The sequence below is a fragment of the Lepisosteus oculatus genome, chromosome 14 (genome assembly GCF_040954835.1).
Source record: "Lepisosteus oculatus isolate fLepOcu1 chromosome 14, fLepOcu1.hap2, whole genome shotgun sequence".
Classification (NCBI taxonomy): Eukaryota; Metazoa; Chordata; class Actinopteri; order Semionotiformes; family Lepisosteidae; genus Lepisosteus; species Lepisosteus oculatus.
The window spans coordinates 54,927,721-54,952,180 of NC_090709.1; the positions used below are offsets into that span (position 1 = coordinate 54,927,721).

The window sequence follows — 24,460 nt, forward strand, 5'->3', positions numbered from 1 at the left end:
GTGTTCAGAGGATACCCAGTGTTCCCAGTGCACGCCCAGTGTTCAGAGGATACCCAGTGTTCCCAGTGTTTGAGTTCTGCTTCTCCGGTGTTTCCTCTAAAGCAGCTTTCCTCCCCCGGAAATGCAGTCGGCCTTTCTTACCCAGAGGGGAAAGCAGTCCTTCTCTGATCTAGGGTGTTTTTTTTTGTCTGTCTTCTATATCTGTTACCTTGTTTAACAATCGCTAGCTACCGTCATTAGCCATTTTTAATAAAGGTCGTACTTTCGGGTCATTGCAGTTTGCACAGGCCTGCTTCCTGTCGAAGAGGACATCTTGAGCAAGAGTTTGACCTGCCCAGTGTAGACTTCAGAAACCCTTAATAGGTCTCCACCAACATATCCTGCGTTTTTCTGAAGGAAATACAAATGTAATGTAATATGAGCGTTATGTAACACAAGCATGATGTAGTATTGTGAGTATCACTTAGGGATAATTGTGTCTGGGCTCTGCCCATGACATCAGGGAACAACAAATGCATCCTTTCTGTCCCCTTTAACCAATGTGCAAACAACGTATCTTTTATTCCTCATTTATGTAGAGGCTGGAGACCCTTAATGAAGTTATATACTTTTTCACCTGAACAATCAGTGCAACATGCATCACGATCTGAAAGAGAAACAGAGTTTGATGACGCCCTGCACAGCCATCCTGTCTACTTCAGCCCCCGCTGTCCCCTTTAAACAGCATATAATTTATTTTTAATTCATATAGAGGTCGGAGACCCTTAATGAAGTTATATACTTTCTCACCTGAACAATTAGCGCTGCTTTTATTAAAGTCTGAAAGAGAAACAGAGTTTGATTAGGTACAGCAAAGCCATCCTGGCCCAGTGTTCCCTAGTGCCTAGTGTTCAGTGGATACCCAGTGTTCCCAGTGCACGCCCAGTGTTCAGAGGATACCCAGTGTTCCCAGTGCACACCCTTGAAGTGGTGTTCCAGCCATACTCACTGTGACTTGTGGGAGCAGGAGTGGTGGTGCTGGATGTTGTTAAGTCTGGCAATGAATGAAAGACGTTAGTTCAGCACCAGCTCCAGAAACCAGTGGGAGAGCTGACTTTGGTTTTGCAGGGAGAGCTTTTAAAAAATCATTTGACAGCCCAGACTGATTAATTGATCATTGACTAACTCAACTAACTTGTTCATTAACTAACTCGATTTTTGACTGATCTAATTGCTTGCTGGGTTGTCAGAGGGTTGGCTGATCTCACAGATCGATTCACTGATTTATCCCAGGCTGTTCCTGGTCCAGTCAGTCCGGGGGTCTGTGACTCTGATCCAGTCAGTCCGGGGGTCTGTGACTCTGGTCCAGTCAGTTCACGGGGTCTGTGACTCTGGTCCAGTCAGTCCACGGGGTCTGTGTCCCCGGTCCAGTCAGTCCAGAGGTCTATGTCCCCGGTCCAGTCAATCCAGAGGTCTGTGTCCCCGGTCCAGTCAGTCCAGGGGTATGTGTCCCCGGTCCAGTTCTGGACACTCCACTCAGAGCTCTTCCCAGGTCAGGGGGATCCCCTCCAGACCCCCCAGTGTGCAGCCCCACCTGGATGATGCTCCAGTCCGCTCAGCACACAGCAGCTCTCAGTGGGGAGGAGAGCAGAGGGATGGAGCCAGTTCAGAGAGGGGGGGTGATTAGGAGGCCATCATGGGACAAGACCAGGGGGGGAATCAGGCCAGGACACTGGGGTAACACCCCTACTCTTCTCCAGAAACACCCCGGGATTGTAAATGAGCACAGAGAGTCAGGACCTCGGTTTGACGTCTCATCCGAAGGATGGCGCCTGTTTACAGTCCAGTGTCCCCCGTCACTATACTGGGGCATCAGGAGGGTGAGAGCTGCTGGCCCCACTCACACCTCTCCCAGCAGCAACCTTAGTTTTTCCCAGGAGTCTCCCCTCCAGGTACTGACCAAGCTCCCACCTGCTGGGCTCCAGTGGGGAGGGGGCTGCCAGCTGGGAGCTGCAGGGTGAGATGGCTGCTGGGCAAACGATGGCTAAAGAGCTTCCTAGGACACCCTGGACTTCGTGGTCGACTTCCTGCTCTTCAGACGGAGGTGGCTTGAAATCTGTCTCGTTACAAGGAGTATTGGACACGATGCCCCCCCTGCTATATCCCCGCCAACTGGTGGCACGCCGAAGACGAGGGCTCTCGGCCTCAATCCATCAACCACAAACTCTCCGGGATGAAAGAGAAGGACAGACTCTGTTCGTTCGTTTCGGTGGGGGGGGAGGGAAAAAACCAAAAGCTAAACAGATTTTTTTTTAAAAAATTTTATTGATGCTTAACAAAAGAACACAAATTACAATACAGATTAATGTCAAGGGTTTATTTAGTGACCCCCCCCCATCTTACGATCATCACAGGACCTTAAAATAATACTTAATAATACAAGGTCATGCAGATGGTCTGAGGACTCAGGTGGAGATAATGTGAAAGTTTTCCACAGTCCAGTCTGGGGTCCCTCAGCATCAGTCCAGACTGGGGTCTGGGGTCCCTCAGTTTCAGTCCAGTCCGGTCTGGGGCCCCGCAGCTTCAGTCCAGTCCAGAATGTGGCCCCTCAGCTTCAGTCCAGTCCAGACTGCGGTCCCTCAGCTTCAGTCCAGTCCAGACTGGGGTCCCTCAGCTTCGGTCCAGCACAGACTGGGGTCCCTCAGCTCCGGTCCAGTCCAGTCTGGGGTCCCTCAGCTCCAGTGCAGTCCAGTCTGGGGCCCCTCAGCTCCAGTCCAGTCCAGTCTGGTGTCCCTCAGCTCCAGTGCAGTCCAGTCTGGGGCCCCTCAGCTCCGGTCCAGTCCAGTCTGGTGTCCCTCAGCTTCGGTCCAGCACAGTCTGGGGTCCCTCAGCTCCAGTCCAGCACAGTCTGGGGTCCCTCAGCTCCAGTCCAGCGCAGTCTGGTGTCTCTCAGCTCCGGTCCAGCGCAGTCTGGTGTCCCTCAGCTCCAGTCCAGTCTAGTCCAGTCCAGATCTTAGCTGGACTGTCCAGTCCAGTCGTCTGGTGTCCCTCAGCTCCGAACTAGTCCAATCCAGTCCAGATCTTAGCAGGCACAGAACCAGGAAAGGAACCTGGAAAGAATATTGTTATTGCAGGTGTGAGGGACACAGACTCAGACGTCAGCATGACATCAAACAGCAAGAGGAGACTCCTCCTTGAATCACAGACACGACAGGGCGGCGCCTCCCTGTCTGCTCACCTGCACCTCCTCTTCTTCTTCTTGTCCTTCCCGGCAGCCTGGTCCTCCTCTCCGTCGCTCTTCCTCTCCTGACCCACGGTCTCCACCGCCTCCATCGGCTCATCCTGATCATCTGTCTCCACCGACACGCAGCTCAGGGAGTTTAAAAAGACCCACCAGCGCTTCTGAAGCAGAGACAGGAGAGTCACGTTAAGAGTCGGACTGGACACTCCAGTACATGAACACTGCACTGAGAGAGAGAGAGGGGTTCATACACACACACTGACTGGACACTCCAGTACATGAACACTGCACTGAGAGAGAGAGGGGTTCATACAGACACACTAACTGGACACTCCAGTACATGAACACTGCACTGAGAGAGAGAGGGGGGTTCATACAGACACACTGACTGGACACTCCAGTACATGAACACTGCACTGAGAGAGAGGGGTACATACAGACACACTGACTGGACACTGGACAGGAGTAAAAAGAGGATCAGAGCATTACCCACCTTCTTTTTCTTCTGTCTCACAGGAGATGGTGATTGGACCTCCTCTAGCTGGAGTCCGAGGAGGGAGAGAGGGGGCAGGAGAGGGACAGCACAGGGAGAGAAAGAGAGAGACAGCTGAGTAAAGTGTCCCAAGAGCACAGAGACTCTGCTGAGATCACACTCGCAGTGAGTGACCTGGGTGTAGCCCACTAATACTGACCAACTGGACACCACAGGACAGAGAGGAGGAGGAGAGAGACACACTGCCTGGACACCACAGGACAGAGAGGAGGAGGAGAGAGACACACTGACTGGACACCACAGGACAGAGAGGAGGAAGAGAGAGACACACTGACTGGACACCACAGGACAGAGAGAGACAGAAAGGAAGGAGAGAGAGAGACAAAGATGATGGCACAGAAAGACAGCAGGCAAAGAGAAAGATTGAGTTTGAGGGACAAACAAACCGAGAGAGAGAGGAAAGAGAGAGAGAGAGACAGACTGACAGACGGGGCTGAAAGAGAGAGACAGAGAGGCAGGGACAGACAGACAGCAGGCCGAGAGAGAGACACTGAGATCAAAGGGACAGACAGGGCTGAAAGAGAGAGAGACAGAGAGGCAGGGACAGGCAGACAGCAGGCCGAGAGAGAGAGACTGAGATCGAGGGACAGACAGACTGACAGACGGGGCTGATAGAGAGAGAGACACTGAGACCCAGGGACAGACAGGACAGGAGGCAGGGTGGGACCAGCACTGACCTCCTTCCTCTCTCCTGCCGGAGGAGCTGTCTCCACCTCCTCTTCCTCCTGCAAGTCAAGAGACAGGCTGAGAGAGAGACGGGCTAGCGGGACATCGGGGAACAGAGCTGAAGGCAGAGAGCAGAGGAGATAGGCCCAGCTGGAACAACGCAGGACAGACAGAGAGCAGGGAGACATGGAAAGACACAGGGAGAGAGACAGGGAGAGAGGGACAGACAAAGAAAAAGAGAGACTCAGACAGAAGGACAGAAAGACAGAAAGAGAGAAGTACAGACGGACAAAAAGACAGAGAAAAGGACAGATGGACTGATGGACAGAAAGACAGAAAAGGACAGATGGACAGAAGGACAGAGAAAAGAACAGAAGGACAGATGGACAGAAGGACAGGACAGAGAAAAAGAAAGAAAGACAGAAGGACAGAGGGACAGAGAAAAGGACAGATGGACAGAGAAAAGGACAGAAGGATAGATGGATAGAAGGACAGACGGACAGACTCTGCCCCACTGGCCTTGTCAGACATCTCAGCCTCTTTCCTTGCCCTCCGCACCGGGGAGCCCCAGGCGGGGCCTGGCGGGGCCGGGCGGGCGATGGGGGGCAGGACGGGCGGGGGCAGGGGCAGGGGCACCGCCCCGGGCAGCAGGGGGGGGCTCAAGGGGCATGGCGGGGAAGAAGGGGAGGCGGCGGGGCGGGGCGGGCAGGGGCCTGAGGGGGCCGGAGGGGGGGGCCGGGGGCGGGGAGCGGAGGGGGCTCTCGGGCGCGGAGGGGGGGGACACTGAGCGGAACGAGCCGGGCGAGCCCGAGCGGGACGAGCCAGGCGACCCCGGGAGCTCCAGCTGCAGCTCGGCCGCGCTCTCCAGCTTCTGGACGAGCTCGGGGAGACAAGAAGACACCACAGGATTCTGTCCAGCGGGGAGAGGGGGAGACACAACGCAGGGGGGATGAGGAGCAGAGACTACGCCTGGACAGGTGAGTTTGTCCAGTAAGAGTCCGGACAGGTGAGTCTCTACAGTGTGTCCAGTGAGAGTGCGGACAGGTGTGTGTGTACAGTGTGTCCAGTGAGAGTGTGGACAGGTGAGTGTGTACAGTGTGTCCAGTAAGAGTCCGGACAGGCGTGTGTGTCCAGTAAGAGTGTGGACAGGTGTGTCCAACAGTAAGAAGCTGTCTAACCCTTTAACCCAGCTCAGGAAAGTTAGTGGGTGCTCTGTCTCCTCCCCAGATCTCACCTTCAGGTCTGGTGAAGTGACGGACCACAAGGAGACGCTGGAAACGAGGACACAAGACAGAGGTCAGGTCCACAGAGCTCACTCAATCACTACAGCAAGCAGAGACCTCTCGGCCATCAGGACTGTGGGGTTCAGTGTAGGGAGCTGTAGGGTATCGGGAGTTTAGGGGTCAGTGTGGGGAGCTGTAGGGTATCGGGAGTTTAGGGGTCAGTGTGGGGAGCTGTAGGGTATCAGGAGTTTAGGGGTCAGAGTGTGGAGCTTTATTATTATTATTATAATACAGCGAGCGCTGCTGGGGGCGGAGAGGTCAGTCGGTGGAGGGCTGGACGCTGGACGCAGGCGGGCGGGAGGGGTGGACTTACGACGCCTTGCCGGGCCCGGGTCCTGCTGCGACCGCGCACGGCCGTGCGGCATCTCTGTCGGTCCATCGTCCTGCCGAGACAAGCAGAGTCACAGTGGGGAGGGGAGGGGGCGGAGCCACACAGCTGGGCGGCTTGTTCCCCACCCCCGCCCCCCTCTGTGTACAGTAGAGCCTCCTGTCCTGACTGGAGGACCTCACCCAGCTGTGTCTGGAGAGAAGCCGGGGTATCGGCTTCAACCACAGGGCTGGGCAGCTTGTTCCCCACCCCCACCACCCTCTGTGTACAGTAGAGCCTCCTGTCCTGACTGGAGGAGCTCACCCAGCTGTGTCTGGAGAGAAGCCAGGGTATCGGCTTTGTTCCACACCCCCGCCACTCTCTGTGTAGAGGTGCACCTCCTCTCAATATCTTTTTACAGCACGATCACACCAATAAGAGTGGAGTAATGTTAAAAAAAACAACTTATTTCTCAACTTATTTTGTTATTTCTCGCCAGCGACGCTTTTGAGCGACTTACCGATTTCACGGGGATACTTCAGAGCGAATCTGAAGCTGAAACTGTGATTTGATCGAAGTCAAAGTAACCCGCAAATCTTTTTTTGAAGAAACACGTGTTTATTAAGCACTATATAGTCCTTTCCTCCTCCTCTCTCTTCACTCCTCTGAGCTCACGGAGCTCCGGCGCTGCCCCCCGCTAGAATCCGCCGCTCTGTGACGTCAGGCTGCTCACTGTGACGCCCCCGTGACGTCGCCCCCGATGCGCTCACGGCTCGGCCGCGAAACAAAAATGGCCGCCGGGTCCACATTTTTTTTTGGGTGGAAATGTTATTTATCCAACTCTCAGAGGCCAGCCGGGTGTCCCTGTATGACCCCGGTAGTCGCCACCTCTGACAGGCAGGGGAAACGGGTCCAGCTGTTTCCGGCCCAAGGGTTACAAAAGCTGCACTTGAATTTAAAGACAAAATCACGTCGAGGGCGCATTTAGCACCCCCACGTCCAACACGGGTTTCCGTGGGGTGGGGTTCAGTGAAATTAGCACCCCCCCGACCCCCAAGTCAAAGAAAGACCAAACTCCACCCCCCTCTAGCGGCCAAGGGCGGAAATTTCGGGCCACGCCACGTCCAAAAAACACGGGTTCCCCCCCCCCCGTCTTGCTGGGAAAAGAGACGCCATTTTCTTTTCCGAGCACTGCGTGGGACCTCATGACCCCCCCAAAAAAAACGGGCTTCGGAGACGAGGAAAACCAGGCACGTCGACCTCTCTACAACACCACCCGGCCGTTTCAGACCGTGGGAAAAAAATAAATACAATTTCGCCCCTCACCGACCGCCGCGCAAAAAAACACAACTTCATGCTACAGAAATGGCCTGTGTGAGGGGGGGCACGGGAAAAAAATAAAACCTGCGTGTTTTCGGCAGAGTAAGCTCAGCGGGGAAACTCTCTGAATCTCGGGGTTGCTTCTTGAACCCCGAAAACGACCTTTTTTCTCTCTCTTGTTATTTTGGTGTCTGGGACGTTCACGAACTCCGCCGCGTCGGTGCGATTCCCAGCGGGACTTGAACATAACCCCCCCGTGTGGCCACAGCACCCCGTGTGGCCGAGAGGACCACCACCCGCAGGGCTGAGCTTTTACTGCCGTGTCCCGCTTTCACTCTGGCGATGAAGGAGGGAATCAAGGAGGAGAATTAATATTGTGATCCACCAGTCCATCACAGGACACACACACACCCTGGAAAGGACAGCAGACCATCACAGGACAGGTCCATCACAACCCGGACTCACACACCCTGGACAGGACACCAGCCCATCACAGGACACACACAGACTCATACACCCTGGACAGGACAGCAGTCCATCACAGGACACACACACACTCACACACCCTGGACAGGACAGTAGTCTATCACAGGATGTTCAGTGCCTCTCTCTAATAAAGTAGAAACGTGACATTAAACTCCGTTCAAAACGGGAGAAATCACCAGGACACGATACACCTTGCTCCGGACGATGGGAGAAGACCTGTACCTTCACGTGTCCGGGTTGTGAAAACGTCTTCTGGCAGTTCAAAACGTTTCGAAGAGACTACAGCGCTACCCTGTGTTCCATTTCTATCGTGTATTATTAGACAGTCATAAGTATCTGTACTGATCACAGAGTCCCCCTCTCACTGCCAGGACTGAAGCCCAGTGCAGCACGAATAATAATAATAATTAATAAGTCTGGACCCTCCACTCAGAGCTCTTCCCAGGTCAGGGGGATCCCCTCCAGCCCCCCCCCCCCCCCCCCCAGTGTGCAGCCCCCACCTGGATGATGCTCCAGTCCGCTCAGCACACAGCAGCTCTCAGTGGGGAGGAGAGCAGAGGGATGGAGCCAGTTCAGAGAGGGGTGTGAGTAGGAGGCCATGATGGGTAAAGACCAGGGGGGGAATCAGGCCAGGACACTGGGGTAACACCCCTACTCTTCACCAGAAACACCCCGGGATTGTAAATGAGCACAGAGAGTCAGGACCTCGGTTTGACGTCTCATCTGAAGGACAGCGCCTGTTTACAGTCCAGTGTCCCCGTCACTATACTGGGGCATCAGGACCCACACAGACCGCAGGGTGAGAGCACCCCCTGCTGGCCCTACTAACACCTCTCCCAGCAGCAACCTCAGTTTTTCCCAGGAGTCTCCCCTCCACGTACTGACCAAGCTCCCACCTGCTGGGCTCCAGTGGGGAGGGGGCTGCCAGCTGGGAGCTGCAGGGTGAGATGGCTGCTGGGCAAACGAGGGCTAAAGAGCTTCCTAGGACACCCTGGACTTCGTGGTCGACTTCCTGCTCTTCAGACGGAGGTGGCTTGAAATCTGTCTTGTTTCAAGGAGTATTGGACACGATGCCCCCCCTGCTATATCCCCGCCAACTGCTGGCACGCCGACGACGAGGGCTCTCGGCCTCAATCAGTCAACCACAAACTCTCCGGGATGAAAGAGAAGGACAGACTCCGTTCGTTTCAGGGAGGGGGAGGGAAAAAACCAAAAGCTAAACAGATTTTTTTTAAAACCATTTTAATGATGCTTAACAAAAGAACAAAAATTACAATACAGATTAAGTCCAGTCTGGGGACCCTCAGGTTAGGTCCAGTCCAGTCTAGGGCCCCTCGGCTTCGGTCCAGCACAGTCTGGGGCCCCTCAGCTCCGGTCCAGCACAGCCCAGTCCAGATCTTAGCAGGCACAGAACCAGGAAAGGAACCTGGAAAGAATATTGTTATTGCAGGTGTGAGGGACACAGACACAGACGTCACCATGACATCAAACAGCAAGAGGAGACTCCTCCTTGAATCACAGACACGACCGGGCGGCGCCCCCCTGTCTGCTCACCTGCACCTCCTCTTCCTCTTCTTGTCCTTCCCAGCAGCCTGCTCCTCCTCTCCCTCGCTCTTCCTCTCCTGAGATACGGTCTCCGCCACTTCCATTGGCTCGTCCTGATCTTCTGTCTCCACCGACATGCAGCTCAGGGACTTCAAAAAGATGCACCAGCGCTTCTGAAGCAGAGACAGGAGAGTCACGTTAAGAGTCGGACTGGACACTCCAGGACATGAACACTGCACTGAGAGAGAGAGGGGTTCATACAGACACATGACTGGACACTCCAGTACATGAACACTGCACTGAGAGAGAGAGGGGTTCATACAGGCACACTGACTGGACACTCCAGTACATGAACACTGCACTGAGAGAGAGAGGGGTTCATAAAGACACATGACTGGACACTCCAGTACATGAACACTGCACTGAGAGAGAGAGGGGTTCATACAGGCACACTGACTGGACACTCCAGTACATGAACACTGCACTGAGAGAGAGAGGGGTTCATACAGACACACTGACTGGACACTCCAGTACATGAACACTGCACTGAGAGAGAGAGGGGTTCATACAGACACACTGACTGGACACTGGACAGGAATAAAGAGAGGATCAGAGCATTACCCACCTTTTTCTTCTGTCTCACAGGAGGTGGTGATTGGACCTCCTCCAGCTGGAGTCCAAAGAGGGAGAGAGGGGGCAGGAGAGGGACAGCACAGGGAGAGAAAGAGAGAGACAGGTGAGTCAAGTGTCCCAAGAGCACAGAGACTCTGCTGAGATCACACTCGCAGTGAGTGAGCCTGGGTGTAGCCCACTAATACTGACCCACTGGACACCACAGGACAGAGAGGAGGAGGAGAGAGACACACTGAGGACAGAGAGGAGGAGGAGAGAGACACTGACAGACAGGGCTGAAAGAAAGAGAAACACTGAGACCCAGGGACAGACAAGACGGCGAAACTCCACCACAGACAGGACAGGAGGCAGGGTGGGACCAGCACTGACCTCCTTCCTCTCTCCTGCCGAAGGAGCTGTCTCCACCTCCTCTTCCTCCTGCAAGTCAAGAGACAGGCTGAGAGAGAGACGGGCTGGTGGGACATCGGCGAACAGAGCTGAAGGCAGAGAGCCGGGGAGACAGGCCCAGCTGGGACAACGCAGGACAGACAGAGAGACAGACAGAAAGGAAGGAGAGAGAGAGACAAAGATGAAGGCACAGAAAGACAGCAGGCAAAGAGAAAGATTGAGATTGAAGGACAAACAAACCGAGAGAGAGAGAGGAAGGAGAGAGAGAGACAGAGATCGAGGGAGAGACAGACTGACAGACAGGGCTGAAAGAGAGAGACAGAGAGGCAGGGACAGACAGACAGCAGGACGAGAGAGAGACAGATCGAGGGACAATAATTTGGTTTCGAAATTTATTCTGAAAATATACAATCATTCACTCCTGAAAAATATCGAGTTCAAATTATACATTATGTACAATATTATAATCAACATATGGCTAATCATCAAAAATAAAAAAACTGTACTGGGGGACACAGCTGGCTGTGCTGTTCTGGACAGAACACACTGAGGTCCAGTTTCCACCTCCTGCAGGATCAAACAGCACCTCCACTGGCTCTCCAGTGAACAGAGGGACAGACAGAGAGGCTTCAGGCTGCAGGGTGACAGTGTCTCTGTGAGCTGAAAGACAATCAGGACAGAGGATGATAGAAGAACACACTCTGTCAAGAATATAGAGCCCTCTAGTGACCCTACTGTAGACCTGCTCACCGCCCACAGTGACGATCACAGTGCTGATACTGCTTCCCTTAAGGTCCCTCACTGTGTAGTTGCCCTGATCAGCTGGAGTGAGGGAGCGGAGTGTCAGAGAGCTGTTCTGCACTGACACTCACTGTTCGTACCTGGGGCCAGGGAGCCCTGCGCTGCTCAGTAAGACTATACGAGACTGGACAGATCCTGCAGGATCAAACAGCACCTCCACTGGACCAGCAGTGTGGAGGGGGAGAGACAGAGAGGCACCAGGCTGCAGGCTGTGGACTTCTGAGTGAGCTGAAAAGGGACAGGTAGAAACATGTTGAATATTTAGTTTTACAACAATACCTTGAGTTTGGACTGCGATCAGCTTCATTTTATATTTCAGCTGTGAAAATGCAATTTCAAAAATGCACGCCCCAGTCATGTTAGGTTCAAGTTACAGTTGCATCACAACTCAATACATTTGCAATTCACTTCAAATGTTGTTTTTGTTTGATCCAGTCTGTCCTCACCTAAAGGAGATATCGACTCAGTCTTTGGAATTTGTATATATATATATTTCAGTGATCCCTCAGCCATTCCTTCTGTTTTGTAATTCAATTTCTCTTTTAAAATTCCTTCCCCACTTCTAGGACCTGCAGTTGCTGAACTCCACAATGGCTTCTATTGGAAAGTCTGTGACTGAGACCAAGTAAGTGTTCACTTTTTTATGAAACCATTATTTATTTTGGAGCAATGAGCAATTCTTATATAAATACAATAAAATCATTATGCTCAAACTATGAGAGAGAAAATTAAGGATAATTTAAGAAATCAGTCTTAGCTTGTTTCTATACACAGATGGTATTATTTATTTTCAAAGGGAACCCACGAGGATTCCCCTGGTGTGCAAGATGTGCCTGAATACTTTTGATCAGCTTCCTGCTCATTTGAAGAGGGTGTGTATGAAGCACGCCACGGCAGAAGAGATCAGGATGGCCTCTCAACAGGCGAGGAAGGACATGATAAATCACCTGAAGAACATCGTGGATTACAACAGAATAGAGATCGTGTCTGGCGAGGCAAACAGGGCAGTGGTTGTAAGACTGCTGGAGTCCTTGGCATTAGGGACTAAATATACTAAACGTATGATGCTAAAATGTTATTTTCACATATACTAATGTAATAAATGATTGCTTATGCTTTATTCACTACTTCACTGCTTCACTGCTCTATGCTGTCTGGAAATAAATCCTCAGACTGCTTACTGCCCTGGGCATGTACCAATAAATCCGAATGCACATCTGAATCCCAAACAGAATCTCTAGTAAAATACGATCATTTGTGAAACAGGCAAATGACTGTCTCAGGGGCCCATTCCTCATTCTCAAGACACATGTATGTAGTACGTACACCATGCATTGAGCAATAGGGACTGAAGACACCACAGGTAAGGTTAGAAGTCATTCTGAGGTGCCACATGTGAGGGATACAGCTAGGCATCTGAAATGCAGGGTTTGAGAGCCTTCAGGAGCACTGCATCCTTTGAGACAGACCCGTGCGTGTTAAACAAATGATCATTTCTTTCAGCATTAGGGACTAAATATACTAAACGTATGATGCTAAAATGTTATTTTCACATATATTAATGTAATAAATCATTGCTTATGCTTTAACAACAAATCTAATTAAAATAAAAGCTTAAGTTTTGTATTTATCTTGTACCATAGAACATGATTTTCTTTGTATTTCATGCCCACAAAGTGTCCAAATGTTCCATGATCATTTCTTTCAGCATTAGGGACTAAATATACTAAACATATGATGCTAAAATCCTGAAAAAAGGATGTGCTCCATCTCGTCAGTAGATTGGATTCCAAAACTGATTTGGGTCAATATACATTACCTTTGAAGATAAGGTACAGTCTACTGTAGGGAACCATCAACGTAGAAAGCATTGGCCTTCCCTGGGGGGCAGGTAGGTGCAAAAGATAAACCTTTATCCTATCTTTATCCTAAGATAAGTGGCCAAGCTCATCATGTTGCCATAGTAGACAAAGTTCTATAAAATGTTAAATAACTTTTAAAAAAAGCATTTTGGTCTTTCAGTACTGTACAAGGTGAATTAAACTGTCCCTGGTAATGCAAAGTAATTAGAAGCATCCCAGAAACTTTATCTCTAGAAACATTAGCTGTTTTATATCATGTAATTTAGTGTGATGTTGTCAGAATTAAAGGACATTATCACACACAGAAATTGGTTCAGTTAAATCTAAAAAACACAGCTAAACATGGGTTTAAATGTAAAATAGAAGTCTTACCTCTTGTCAAAAGATTTAATTCAAGAAGTGAACCTCAGATCCTTCTTTGAAAAAAGTAAGTTCAAATGAAAATGATTGTTAAAAACTGGGCTTTCAATAAATGACAAATTTAATCTAATACTGCTCTGATCATGGTAGCAGGAAGGTGTGAAAATTACTCTGTACCTAGGAGTATTTTGATCCCGAGTTCTGAATCCCAAACAGAATCTCTAGTAAAATAGGAGGCACTGGACTATAAATACCCATCCATGTTATAACACACTCACCAAGGGTTTTTTAGTTTAACTCTGAGCTTTGAGAGATTTAATACCTATGGTACCCATATTCATCCTTTATTTAAGGGAAGTACACATCCTAGACACACAGGAAACCCTCTTGCCCCAAGGGAAGACCGATACTTTGGATGGTAATGATTGAACCTGGCTTACAACAGACATCTTTTGAAATGGTAATTCTTTCAGGTGGCTTGGCAAACTTCCTGCCCCAGCTAAGACAGGTACTTTGGATGTTAATGCTTGAGACTAGACATCTTTGGAAATGGTAATTCTTTCCGAGGGCTTGGGAAACTCTATTTCTTTGAATGCACCTGCACTGTTGAATACACTTTAAACCCATGCTTAGCCATGTTTTTAAAATTAAATTATAACGATTTCTGTGTTTGATAACGGTAGCAAAGGCTTACTGGATACGAGTGTCAAGTGTCGACACGAGTGTGAGCAGCGTCGATTCGAGTGTGAACGGTGTCAACACGAGTCCTGTTGTTCAGTACAGTGTCAATACGAGTGTGAACAGTGAGTCCTGTTGGTCAGTACAGTGTCAATACGAGTGTGAACAGTGTCGACACGAGTGTGAACAGTGAGTCCCGTTGATCAAAAAAGTATCAATATAAGTGTGAACGGTGAGTCCTGTTGGTCAGTACAGTGTCAATACGAGTGTGAACAGTGAGTCCCGTTGATCAAAAAAGTATCAATAAGTGTGAACAGTGAGTCCTGTTGTTCACTATAGTGTCAATACGAGTGTGAACAATGAGTCCTGTTGCTCAGTACAGTGTCAATACGAGTGTGATAAGTGTCGACATGAGTGTGAACACTGAGTCCTGTTGATCAAAAAAGTATCAATAAGTGTGAACAGTGAGTCCTGTTGTTCAGTATAGTGTCAATACGAGTGTGAACAGCAAGTCCTGTTGTTCAGTACAGTGTCAATACGAGTGTGAACAGTGAGTCCGGTTCTGTACAGTGTCAATACAAGTGTGAACAGTGAGTCCGGTTCTGTACAGTGTAAACTCATTGAATTCCCTCTTGCTCTGCACAGTGTTAACGGGTGAGAACATGTGTTTTATTCTTTGCAGAATTAACACAGACAGATACTGCTGTTGAATACTCCATAGTCAACAAACCCCGAGCCGCACAAAGTGAGGATCTTTTACTTCAATCTATTAAACTAGCAGAAATAAAACATCATGATAACTTCTTGCTGCTCTGTCCAGTTTTAACACAAGTGTAAACATTTGTAATAATAGTGAGTCCTGCTGTTGTGTCCAGCGTGAATACAAGCGTGAACAGTGAGTCCTGTCGTCTGTACAGTGTCAATACGAGTGTGAACAGTGAGCCCTGTTGTTTAGTATGGTGTTAATGTAAGTCTTATCCTGTATAGTATAAGTTAACATAAGTATTGACCCGTATCCTGTTCTCTACAGACATCACACTACCCAACAGTGATGTGGAGTACGCCACCGTCAACAAACCGAGAGCAGCACAAAGTGAGGACTTTTTTAACTCTTTACCACAGTATAAAACCCACAGGAGTAATGAGAATGACACTAAAAACAACAACACTGATAGTGAACAAGAGATTTTGAACTATACACATTCTAGTCAGATTTAAATACCCACAGACCTGACTGTTGGAAGTAGTAAAAAAATGCAAATTATTTTTTTTCTGCGTGCAGGTTTTCTAAGAACTGAAGAAAGGTTAAAAACGAGAGAACGCCATTCGGTTTTTCAAGCCTGTCTGGTAGTTAGTGATTAATTGGACCCATGATTTAATCCACCTGTATCTGGAGAGAAGCCGGGGTATCGGCATCAACAACAAGGCTGGGCAGCTTGTTCCCCACCCACCTCTGTGTAAAGACGCGACACCCATTCTTGGTTTTATTTTCACCTTTCACTATACGTGAAGAATTCCAAAAGGTGCACAAATGCTCAGGAGCTATTCTGTGGTTCAGCGATGTCTCTGGAGCCTTTTTTCACAGTGTGCGACTTCCCTGTGTGTCTCCCCGAACACAGGGTCTGACTGAAGGGGCACTGACCTGCAGGAATGGGAGGACACCGAGCTGGGACGGTTCTGCCACATCAGCGACACTCTGGACCCCGACTTCATCTGCCAAAGAAACAGCAGCGTCAATTAACTCCGCCAGCGAGTTCAACTGTCGCTTCCCTTCTCTCCATCTCTGTGTGTCCCATCTCTTCATAACCTGTCTCCTATCAATCCTACTGTGTTTCATTTACTCTTCCTCACTCTGTCTCCTGTCTGGTTGTCTGCACTTAAAACTGAGGTATTTCCTGCGATCTCCTCTCTCTCGCTGTGTCTCCTGTCCTGTGGGTTTGTTACTGAGGGATTCTCTGTGATCTCCTCTCTCTCTCACTGTGTCTCCTGTCCTGTGTGTTTGTTACTGAGGGATTCTCTGTGATCTCCTCTCTCTCTCACTGTGTCTCCTGTTCTTCAGTGTTTTAATCCTCTTAAATAATTTAGCTCATTCCTCTCTCACTCACTGCGACTCCTATCCATTCTATGTTCAGTTCCTCTGACTTGCCTCTTGCATCAGCGCTAGCAATATCATGCATCTATTTAATTTAAAATTATTGATCTGTCACCTTGATAGTTCGATCTCGGCTACAGTTAGCATAGATGGCACAATTAAAAGGACGATGAGCTCAACATCTGTGCGCGTCTAATTAACCGAACCGTACAGAACATCCTGCCTCAGCTAGTCTCTCGCTGGCGGGGTCGCCCATCGGCGAGACCACGTCTCCAGGAAATTCTGCGGACTGGACACTGCGGGAGGGTGGGGCTGTGTTTCCGCATGAACGCCGGAAACCACTCAGGATCTCCAGGATCTCAGCATTGCAACTGTATAATATCAAACGCCCAGACACCCTGAGGTGAGGCCGACCAGTCTGAAGTATTACCTGTAAACACCAGGCACACTGGAACCTGACTTCATCGTCCACTTAGCGCAGAGGTGGGGCGGACAGTCAGATTTCTGGGGAGAAAAAAAACAACACCAGGAATTTAGCATACTGAAAGGATCATGGAGTGATGATCTGGCTGAACCCGCTTGGCTGAGGGCTCCTGGCCAGAGGACGAGGAGGCAGGGACCCCCCCTGCACAGCGAGGAGGAGTGACCAGGGGGGGTCCCGTCGCATCATCCAGGTGGGGGCTGTACATTGGTGGCGGTAGAGGGATACCCCATTCCCTGTGCAGCGCATTGAGTGGAGTGTCCAGAAAAGCGCTATATAAGTGTTAGCAATTATATAGCTCAGCCCCTCAGTAGTTGAGATCTCTGTTATACCCATCTAGAAACATGCAATCAGCATGTTATTGCTGAAGCAATAGTCACAACAGTATTCCACACCTGGGTGGGAGGCGGGTTATGATGACAGTCATGCTTTCTACACCTTATACTGAGCTCAGAAATGGACCGAGCGGACATCTCACGAGCAGATCCCTCCGCGTATAAGAAAGGCAACTTGTCTCAGCAAAAATACCACGGATTCACATCCAAAATATGATAAAAAGGCAAAAACCCCACACTTGGAATGCAAACGTACCCTACAAAGGAAACACAGTTTTAAAACCAACTTGATTTTCCCCTGGAGAAACCTTTTTATGGACACACATCGCATCTATTACACATGTATAACTAAATATAAAGATAAAACTTAATATAAGAAGTCATGACATATCACACATGACGAAGTCTGGTCCAGAATAAACAGTTTACACTGACCCACCTTTATTTATCCTGGTCACTCACTTCTATTAACTGTTTAACTGGGTAACAAATGAATATTTGTTTCAATTTGGGATCTACACCTGGGAGCCCTGAAATGTTGGCCAGAGGGGAGAAGCTGATATTCAGACGTGAGAATATATTATGATGTTGTTTTTCACCTGTCTAATCAAAGCTTGTTCAAAAATGATCTGATTATAGGACACACGAGTTTATAATCATACTCATTCCACTTTTTAACCCCGTATATATGCACAATATGAAACGTATATACACTAAATCTCACGTGTGACTCCCATAATATACATTTCTTTACGAAAATTAGGAACACTTATTACAATTATCAACCCCCCATGACGAAGCAATATTTCATACCTTTGTTTCTTTGTGGGTTCAAAGTTCTGTCCTGTCGTTTCACACGTAATGTTTTGGTAGTTATCTCAATTTTCCTTTGCAATTATCTCCAAGATCATCATCAACTTTTTGTAAAACGCTATGCACAACTGATATTTAAAGAAAGTCCTGTACCAAAAGGTCTTCGTAGGGAAAGACAACTTTTTTTTTCCTTACGTCAGTCGCTACACGGTTACTCTTAAAATCCATTCATCGCCTTTAAAAAAAAGTTTCGTTTTTTATTGTGGTTCACTGACATTTCTGTCACAATTCTGAGGGACCCCAAATAAAATTCACTTGCCGGTATAAAGACGCCGGCGAGGTTAAGACAGGTATCGAGCCACCTGCGTATCTAACGGACGTTTAAAATAAAAAAAAATGGCGTGTAATGTTGCGAAGGGCTACTGTTTTTTATAGTTTGTCGATTGTAAGGGACGTGGGCCGCAACAGAAATACTGGCCGGGTGGGAAAAGGTTTATTGATGGTTTATTGTACCGCAACGGTCACAATTGACTCACCAGCAAAGATGGCGCCGAGGCCACATCGACTCCCTCCCGCCCTGCCTCGCACCGAAGCTCGAGCTGCGGAGCGCGACGCCGAACCGCCGGTCCGCGGGCGCGGGCGCCGGACATAGACGTCATAAACCCTTCCGAGGCGCAGGAATTATAGGTCACTGTAGTTTCTTCTGGACCCGGGTTAGGGACAGTGTGCCCTCCGTGAGAGTCTTATGAGGAAGCCAGTGTCTCATGGGTGTCCAGGCTGGGTACCATCTGTCCATCACAGGACACACAGACACACACACTCACACATCCTGGACAGGACACCAGTTCATCACAGGACACACACACACTCACACACCCTGGACAGGACACCAGTCCCTCACAGGACACACACACACAACCTGGATAGGACACCAGTCCCTCACAGGACACACAGACACACACACTCATACACCCTGGACAGGACACCAGTCCATCACATGACACACACAGACTCACTCACACACCCTGGACAGGACAGCAGTCCATCACATGACACACACACACTCACACACCCTGGACAGGACAGCAGTCCATCACAGGACACACACACACTCACTCACACACCCTGGACAGGACAGCAGTCCATCACAGGACACACACACACCAGGTCCAGTTTTCCCAGAAGCCAATTAGCCCAAAAGCCTGTCTTTGGACCCGGAGAACACAGGGAGACCATGCAGACTCCACACAGACAGTCCCCCCCCGGGTCCAGACCCGAGCCCGGAGCCCCCCCGCGCTGAACCCCTCCGTACAGACGGCCGCACACAGCTCCGTTGTTCCCGATTCCCGAGGTGATCTGTTAAAAGAAGCCGGTGTGTTGCCTCCAGGTGAGGCCCGCAGCCCGACGCCGGTGGTGGCGGTGGTGGCGGCGGCAGAGAATGCGGCGCCGGTGCCAACGACGAGCAGGGCGCCCCCCCCCCGTGAGCCCCTCGACGTCGGGGCCGCGGCCCGCCCCGGCGACAGCGCCCCCCGATCCGGCAGGCGGCCGGTCTCCCGCAGGGAGAAGACGATGGAGCAGCTGGGGAAAGTGTCTTCCGTCCGAGGTAGGAGCAGCAGGGCTGGGCGTTTTGTTGGAGCGAAGTCCCCCTCCAGATAACCCATGAACCCCGTCTCAACTGTCACTCCAGTCAGGACAGGAGGCTCTACTGTACACAGAAGGGGGTGGGGGTGGGGAACAAGCTGCCCAGCCCTGTGGTTGAAGCCGATACCCTGGCTTCTCTCCAGACACAGCTGGCTGAGCTCCTCCAGTCAGGACAGGAGGCTCTACTGTACACAGAGGGTGGTGGAGGTGGGGAACAGGCCCAAGCCGCCCAGCCCTGTGGTTGAAGCCGATACCCCGGCTTCTCTCCAGACACAGCTGGGTGAGCTCCTCCAGTCAGGACAGGGGGCTCTACTGTACACAGAGGGTGGCGGGGGTGTGGAACAACTCCTTTGTTCGGGGCCTTGGGGCATTCTTATTGTGAAAGGCGCTATATAAAACAAACTCAATTGAAATTGAATCTTACAGGTTTGGGTTTTTCGGAGATCTTGTCAGAGATCTTGTCTGACGTGCCCGTTTCAAAAACGTAACGACACTCCTCACGCCCGAGCGCCGCCGGTCTGTGACGTAACGTATCCTTACACAACCATGACGGTTTCATCATGGACACCACGAAAGCCCGAAATGTGGTCGACGTTTTAATTTGGCAACGCCACGATGGATCCCAGTTTTTTTTTTTATTTTGGAGGCCAAAGAGGACAAAAAAGGAAACGTCCGGAGTGGATCGATGGTCATCTCTGCAGTTGTTCTGATGTTCTGGAAAAAAACAAACAAAAAAAAACGGCTCGCTTGCCCGGTCGTGTAGTGTTTCCACACCCCACGCAAATCAGCTTCTCTTCGCCCCCGGGGGCTCGTCGCCCGCCGCACCCCTCTCACGTGATAGGGGCTTCCCCCGGCTGTGACGTACTTACCCTACCCCCTTCGGCCAACGTCATACCGAAGGTCGCGCTTCGGGCTGCGGCGATGTTGACGGACTGTCTTGTAGCTGAGAAGGGTTTAAATTTCGACTTAAGGAGTTGGCCATCGTTATATTTCGCGAGGTATAATACGGGGGGAAAAATAACATTTATATTTATCAACGTACTAGTAATACTGGGTGGATGTCACGTTCCCCAAAGTTCAGTGCCTCTCTCTAATAAAGTAGAAACGCGACATTAAACTCCGTTCGAAACGGGAGAAATCACCAGGACACGATACAACTGACGTCCGGAAAAGAAAGAAAAAAAGAACTCCTATTCCCATTTGGATTAAGGGAGCCTGTACCTTCACGAGTCCGGGTTGTGAAAACTTCTTATATTAATAATTAATAAGTCTGGACTCTCCCCTCAGAGCTCTTCCCAGGTCAGGGGGATCCCCTCCAGCCCCCCCAGTGTGCAGCCCCCACCTGGATGATGCTCCAGTCCGCTCAGCACACAGCAGCTCTCAGTGGGGAGGAGAGCAGAGGGATGGAGCCAGTTCAGAGAGGGGGGGGTGATTAGGAGGCCATGATGGGTCAAGACCAGGGGGGGAATCAGGCCAGGACACTGGGGTAACACCCCTACTCTTCTCCAGAGACACCCCGGGATTGTTAACGAGCACAGAGAGTTGGTTTGACGTCTCATCCGAAGGACGGCACCTGTTTACAGTCCAGTGTCCCCCGTCACTATACTGGGGCATCAGGACCCACACAGACCGCAGGGTGAGAGCGCCCCCTGCTGGCCCCACTCACACCTCTCCCAGAAGCAGCCTTGGGGGAGGGGGGAGGGAAAAAACCAAAAGCTAAACAGATTTTTTTTAATTTTTTTTTTATTGATCCTTAACAAAAGAATAAAAATTACAAGCTTCAGTCCAGTCCAGTCTGGTGTCTCTCAGCTCCAGTCCAGTCTGGTGTCCCTCAGCTCCAGTGCAGTCCAGACTGGGGTCCCTCAGCTTCGGTCCAGACTGGGGTCCCTCAGCTTCGGTCCAGCACAGTCTGGGGTCCCTCAGCTCCAGTCCAGTCCAGTCTGGGGCCCCTCAGCTCCAGTCCAGTCCAGTCTGGGGTCCCTCAGCTTCGGTCCAGCACAGACTGGGGTCCCTCAGCTTCGGTCCAGCACAGTCTGGTGTCCCTCAGCTTTGGTCCAGACTGGGGTCCCTCAGCTTCGGTCCAGCACAGTCTGGGGTCCCTCAGCTTCGGTCCAGCACAGACTGGGGTCCCTCAGCTTCGGTCCAGCACAGTCTGGTGTCCCTCAGCTTCAGTCCAGACTGGGGTCCCTCAGCTTCGGTCCAGCACAGTCTGGGGTCCCTCAGCTCCAGTCCAGTCCAGTCTGGTGTCTCTCAGCTCCGGTCCAGTCCAGTCTGGTGTCCCTAGGCTCCTGTCCAGTCCCGTCTGGTGTCCCTCAGCTCCAGTCCAGTCCAGTCCAGTCCAGTCCAGTCCAGTCCAGTCCTGTCCAGTCCAGATCTTAGCCGGCACAGAACCAGGAAAGGAACCTGGAAAGAATATTGTTATTGCAGGTGTGAGGGACACAGACACAGACGTCACCATGACATCAAACAGCAAGAGGAGACTCCTCCTTGAATCACAGACACGACCAGGCGGCGCCCCCCTGTCTGCTCACCTGCACCTCCTCTTCCTCCTCTTGTCCTTCCCGGCAGCCAGCTCCTCCTCTCCCTCGCTCTTCCTCTCCTGAGCTACGGTCGCCACCTCCATCGGCTCGTCCTGGTCTTCTGTCTCCACCGACACGCAGCTCAGGGAGTTAAGAAGGGCGCACCAGCGCTTCTGAAGCAGAGACAGGAGAGTCACGTTAAGAGTCGGACTGGACACTCCAGTACATGAACACTGCACTGAGAGAGAGAGGGGTTCATACAGACACACTGACTGGACACTCCAGGACATGAACACTGCACTGAGAGAGAGAGGGGTTCATACAGACACACTGACTGGACACTCCAGTACATTAACACTGCACAGAGAGAGAGAGAGGGGTTCACACAGACACACTGACTGGACACTCCAGTACATGAACACTGCACTGAGAGAGAGAGGGGTTCATACAGACACACTGACTGGACACTCCAGTACATGAACACTGCACTGAGAGAGAGAGAGGGGTTCATACAGACACACTGACTGGACACTCCAGGACATGAACACTGCACTGAGAGAGAGAGAGGGGTTCATACAGACACACTGACTGGACACTCCAGGACATGAACACTGCACTGAGAGAGAGAGAGAGGGGTTCATACAGACACACTGACTGGACACTCCAGTACATGAACACTGCACTGAGAGAGAGAGGGGTTCATACAGACACACTGACTGGACACTCCAGTACATGAACACTGCACTGAGAGAGAGGGGTTCACACAGACACACTGACTGACTGGACACTCCAGTACATGAACACTGCACTGAGAGAGAGAGGGGTTCATACAGACACACTGACTGGACACTCCAGTACATGAACACTGCACTGACAGAGAGAGGGGTTCATACACACACACTGACTGGACACTCCAGGACATGAACACTGCACTGAGAGAGAGAGAGAGAGGGGGGTTCACACAGACACACTGACTGGACACTCCAGGACATGAACACTGCACTGAGAGAGAGAGGGGTTCACACAGACACACTGACTGGACACTCCAGTACATGAACACTGCACTGAGAGAGAGAGAGAGAGGGGTTCACACAGACACACTGACTGGACACTCCAGTACATGAACACTGCACTGAGAGAAAGAGGGGTTCATACACACACACTGACTGGACACTCCAGGACATGAACACTGCACTGAGAGAGAGAGAGGGGTTCATACAGACACACTGACTGGACACTCCAGTACATGAACACTGCACTGAGAGAGAGAGAGAGGGGTTCATACAGACACACTGACTGGACACTCCAGGACATGAACACTGCACTGAGAGAGAGAGGGGTTCATACAGACACACTGACTGGACACTCCAGGACATGAACACTGCACTGAGAGAGAGAGGGGTTCATACAGACACACTGACTGGACACTCCAGGACATGAACACTGCACTGAGAGAGAGAGGGGTTCATACAGACACACCGACTGGACACTCCAGGACATGAACACTGCACTGAGAGAGAGAGAAGGGTTCATACAGACACTGGACACTGGACAGGAGTAAAGAGAGGATCAGAGCATCACCCACCTTCTTTTTCTTCTGTCTCACAGGAGGTGGTGATTGGACCTCCTCCAGCTGGAGTCCGAGGAGGGAGAGAGGGGGCAGGAGAGGGACAGCACAGGGAGAGAAAGACAGAGACAGGTGAGTCAAGTGTCCCAAGAGTACAGAGACTCTGCTGAGATCACACTCGCAGGGAGTGAGCCTGGGTGTAGCCCACTAATACCGACCCACTGGACACCACAGGACAGAGAGGAGGAGGAGGAGAGAGACACACTGCCTGGACACCACAGGACAGAGAGGAGGAGGAGGAGAGAGACACACTGCCTGGACACCACAGGACAGAGAGGAGGAGGAGAGAGACACACTGAGGACAGAGAGGAGGAGGAGAGAGACACTGACAGACAGGGCTGAAAGAGAGAGAGACAGAGAGGCAGGGACAGGCAGACAGCAGGCCGAGAGAGACACTGACAGACAGGGCTGAAAGAGAGAGAGACAGAGAGGCAGGGACAGGCAGACAGCAGGCCGAGAGAGACACTGACAGACAGGGCTGAAAGAGAGAGAGACAGAGAGGCAGGGACAGACAGACAGCAGGCCGAGAGAGAGACACTGACAGACAGGGCTGAAAGAGAGAGAGACACTGAGACCCAGGGACAGACAAGACGGCGAAACTCCACCACAGACAGGACAGGGGGCAGGGTGGGACCAGCACTGACCTCCTTCCTCTCTCCTGCCGGAGGAGTTGTCTCCACCTCCTCTTCCTCCTGCAAGTCAAGAGACAGGCTGAGAGAGAGACGGGCTGGCGGGACATCGGCGAACAGAGCTGAAGGCAGAGAGCCGTGGAGACAGGCCCAGCTGGGACAACGCAGGACAGACAGAGAGCAGGGAGACACAGGGAGGGAGACCCAGCTGGGACAACGCAG

The 24,460-nt window shown here is 51.0% G+C and overlaps 1 long non-coding RNA gene across 1 annotated transcript; it reads right to left on the reverse strand.

The window, feature by feature from the left end:
- Positions 1-10,387: 10,387 nt before the first annotated feature.
- LOC138243238 (uncharacterized) lies at positions 10,388-16,698 on the reverse strand. The gene is made up of 3 exons (XR_011192058.1): positions 16,624-16,698; positions 15,744-15,814; positions 10,388-11,429 (listed from the first exon to the last, which is right to left on the reverse strand). It is a non-coding gene; the product is annotated as an uncharacterized lncRNA (long non-coding RNA).
- Positions 16,699-24,460: the final 7,762 nt, after the last annotated feature.